The following is a 4,568-nucleotide window of genomic DNA, read 5'->3' as shown; positions in this document are numbered from 1 at the left end:
ATAATAGAGAAATGGTTTGTCAGTTACCGAACCCTTGCGATCCGCCTAGGCACACGTACACGCTGCCCGAGTGTCGTGGGTGTGCCACACACTCTCCTCGAGCACACCGACACTGTGTGACGTCACGCTTGCTCCTGACTTACCGGCAACATTTACTGATGCAGTGACGGCAGACCACGGTGCATTATACAGGTGTGCCGCCTTAGCATCTCTGTAATGCTGAAATTTGGAGGCAGATGAGTCGTAATTCTCTGGCCGCCGCCAGACGGCGCATGGTTCCCCAAGTACCATACGTGTGCGAATGAGATTGTGTGTGTTGTGTATCTCATACGTGACAATCTCATTCGCACACGTATGGTACTTGGGGAACCATGCGCCGTCTGGCGGCGGACAGAGAATTACGACTCAGCTGCCTCAGTTTTTTGAGGGAAGTCGGCACACCTGTATAATGCACCGTGCGGCAGACAATGTACCCAGCTCCCCTACTGGACGAAAATGTTATTGCTTAGGTTCTACTAGCGGCCGCTCTTTCGTTTCTGGCGTGACCATCGAAAAGTTGTCAAGGTCAACTAAGGATCGACACAGATGAGGGGAGGGAGCTCGAATAGAGGGCAAACAGTTACTCTCTCTCTGCCTCTACCGGATTACTCACGTGGCATTGCAACGCATGCACGACAGAGACGGCACGCGTCACTTGACCGGGCCGGAGCAGCAGCGTGGGGAATAGCATCGTAGAAGGGGAAGGTAGAGTGGGGACACAAGTCTTAATCTAGCGACTCGGGAGCTGGCATGTGTCATATAAAAATGACAAGATAAAATTAAGAATTACACCAACGCACAGTGTTGCGATCAATGCTAATTAACTGGACAAAACGTATAACGTAATTCCGTAAAAAATAGATGCTAGTCATATGAAGTAATGCTAAAACTGCCAATGTCTTTTTTGTCGACAGAACTGTGTAAGCATTTTGAATTCTCATTTTCCTACATTCTGTAAGGAGATCCATAAAAGTTCTTATATGTATTTATACCAACCGATATTTTTAAAATACGTTCTGTACTTACTTTTCTATATTCTACGTTTTCTATATTGTACGTTTCATTGTCTTAATTAATTCCGTTAATTATATATATTACGAAGGTTATGTATGCAATATTCAACAATCTCAGAGTAGGCAATAAACGCCAATACATACACGGAAAAATTTTTGTTGGTAGCATTAGAGCAGACTTTAAACTTTCTTTTCATGTAGATTTTGCAAATGCGGAAATGTGCGGAAATGGACAATATTTATATTTTTAGTGACAGTGATCGCTGTTTTACGATCTGAATTTTTGGAAGGTTGGAGGAATTTTTAGAAAGACAATCGTCTTAATGGAATGCATAAATATGTTTTGGAGAAATCGTGTATGGATACGTTATGTGAAGAAGCAGAAAAATCTTAATGGATCTCCAACATCCGCACAGTTTGTACAGTAAATCCTCTATAAACGTAAAAAGGCTGGACACGATAAACGCAAAAAAATATCCCCTCCACTTTAGTAATCTGATCTATGCTCGGGTATGTCGGTGTGAACCACTACTAATGCGACGCGGAGAGTCGCAGTCGTCGGCACAGTTCAAAGGCACGTGCGTCCTCACAATGTATCAACAATATTCAATCTTTTTTATTATTACTTATTTTTTATGAAACTTTCATTAATATATTTGTGGCATTTTTCTGATTAAAATAAGACCAAACCCGATATAATTTCAACTGTATTTAGTGGTTTAATTGACGATGAACGTTTCGGCCGCCAGGAAAGATATGGTATGGGAAAGGAAGAGACGTGGAAAGTCGCAGTCGCCGGCACAGTTCAAAGGCCCGCGCGTGATCTCTCTTTACACGCGCTTCACACACTTCCCTACATTCGGCTCGGCCTTTGAAGTTAAAAAAAATACCTACCCGTCTAGGATAAACGCAAACGAATCCCCCCGAGGCTTTTGCGTTTATAGAGGATTTACTGTAGTCATAAAGAAGGTTTTGTCCAGCTAGCACCTCGAATCGCAGCATTGTGCGGCGTTCCGTCAGTTTCGGAAAATGAGATTACCTAGTGACTTCTAACAATCCACTCAAATGACTACCCAAAACAGTGATTGTTCCCTCCGAACAAACCAGCGTTAACATTCCGTGTACTGTTGTAATTATGATATGCCAACAAGTGAGATTAGTCCGTAAACTTTTCTCGTCGTAGAAATATCCCAGAAGATACAGGAATCGAATCTGAATATCCGATTCCAGGAATGTGGATATTCCTAATGTCCCAATCATACACAACGATGCTGTACCCGACAGACCTAAAATTCGGGATAAAGTGGTTGATAAAATTAAAATGATCACGTTAAATCGGTCCGTGCATCGAACCATGTTACCGAATTGGTAACTTATTGCATAATTTGTTAAGTTGGAAAGTTCGTCCCGTCTTCTACCAAGAGACAATGATTCCATTTTTATACAAATGCAATCGACCTATATTTTTAAACATATTTTCAGGCTGTATTGCAGTAAATATTTTATTGTTTATCAATGTTTTTGATATTTCATTCATTCATGTCAAGCTTCAGTGAAAGATTGAATTATATTCAGTTGACAGATAGTATATAATTTTGAGTATACATGTTTGACTACAGGAGGAAGAAAATTTAATGGGTGGTTCTCCGTGACGATATAAGACGAAAATAACGAATAAAAAGTTGCGATTTCAGGTTCGTTTTTTAGTTATTAACAATTGAAAATTTCCCTACAATGCGGCAACCCGACTAACAGACGTTGGAAGCCATACACCTCTGTTGGTTGGGTTGCCGCAGTTTAGGCGGATTTTATTTTATTATTTATTGTCGTGGAGTACCACCCCTCCAAATTTTCTCCCACCTGTAGTCGAACACCCGATTGTTTTATTGATGCGAGAAATATTTCGATAAAATATTGCAGACATAATGTGGTTGGGTATCTATTTAGTTAGCGTTCACTGAACTGACTGTCTACTGTCTTTACCGACGTATAGCATCAATATGCGTTTCGCCAAAAGTGAATCTTTTAACAACATCTCCACTTCGATAGGATCTTTCAGCATAGTAAAATCGTTTTGCATATCGTCAAGCACGTATTTCGTCTGAAGTCATGCGAAAATTATTAGATAATCATGATTATTAAAAATATTCTCCAACTCACCGTTGAAAAAGTCAGGATACCCGAAAAGTATCGTACAAAAAACAATAACATTTGAGCAGCGAACGATATCATTCCAATCATTGCATTCAGCGACATTTTCATATTTTTTATCGTCATCGCCTGAAAATTATTTCATACACTTCAAACGAAACGATACAGAATCTAATTCTGTGAAAAAGGAAATAAATTTAACAGATAGATGGAAGTACGTCCCAATAAAAGCAAAATAAAAGCGATTCTATGAATCCATGTCTACGTAGATCCAACGTAGATCTAATCAAACTATTCTTAATTAAACGTCCTATAGTGAATTGAATCTCATCACCTGGTGCACCATACGTCACATTAACAGTAGAGTAAAAGCGAATCTATGAATCCATGTCTACGTATTTAGATCGAACGTAGATCTAGTTAAACGTCCTATAGTGAATTGAATCTCATCACCTGGGTCACCATATATCCCAATAAGACCAGAGTATAAACGATTCTATGAATCCATGTCAAAATGGAGTTATCGTAGGGCCACAGTCGAGAGAGGCACATCGCAGACTGGTAGATTTTATAGTTCCCTTGAAATACTTCCATTTCAACCGATGCTAAGCCACGTCTGCACTAAGATTCTGAGGTATCATGTAACTACAGCTCGGTGGCATATTTTATTCATACTATCCTCCTTCTATCTCAAGTCCTTTTGACGGCTCGCCCGTCTTTCGTAATTGGCCGTAATTTATCGAAATACAGAGTTCCGTTCCCGAAATCGATCGGTTTGATTAGTGAACTCAAGAAAACGTCAGAAAAATATGAAACACTATGAATACCTAACCCACACTATGCCTTGCGTGTTCCTCTATTTGCAAAAAATATTCGATATTGTCCTACTACTTCGAATTGATTTTACTGATTGTCGTGAGTCACGTTACTCTAAGTAAACAAGTTCAACAAATTATAGTAGAAATATTAATATATCTTAGTAATTCTATTTATTGTTATCCCCTTTCCAACAATTAATTTTTCATCGCAATTGTTCAATCACCGTTTTTCAAAAATGATTTTGATAGCTAATACATTCATAATTCGCGACAGTGACAGCTACGATTTTCACATAAACTGGGATTGAAATTATTGATGAGTAATTGTAAGCGCAGTATTGATTCAGTTAATCAAATATTTATCAGACAGTTAACAAGCGTACTTACATATAATGAACAAAGTGGACCTTCACCTTTGACTGAAACATATAACTATGAGAATATCGAGTGTGGTCATTATATGTAAGTACGCTTGTTACTGTCTGATAAATATTTGATTCTCAATTATTGACTCATCAATAATTTCAATCCCAGTTTATGTGAAAAT

Source organism: Lasioglossum baleicum, chromosome 2, assembly GCF_051020765.1.
Source record: "Lasioglossum baleicum chromosome 2, iyLasBale1, whole genome shotgun sequence".
Lineage (NCBI taxonomy): Eukaryota > Metazoa > Arthropoda > Insecta > Hymenoptera > Halictidae > Lasioglossum > Lasioglossum baleicum.
Note: the sequence above shows the minus strand (reverse complement) of the source record.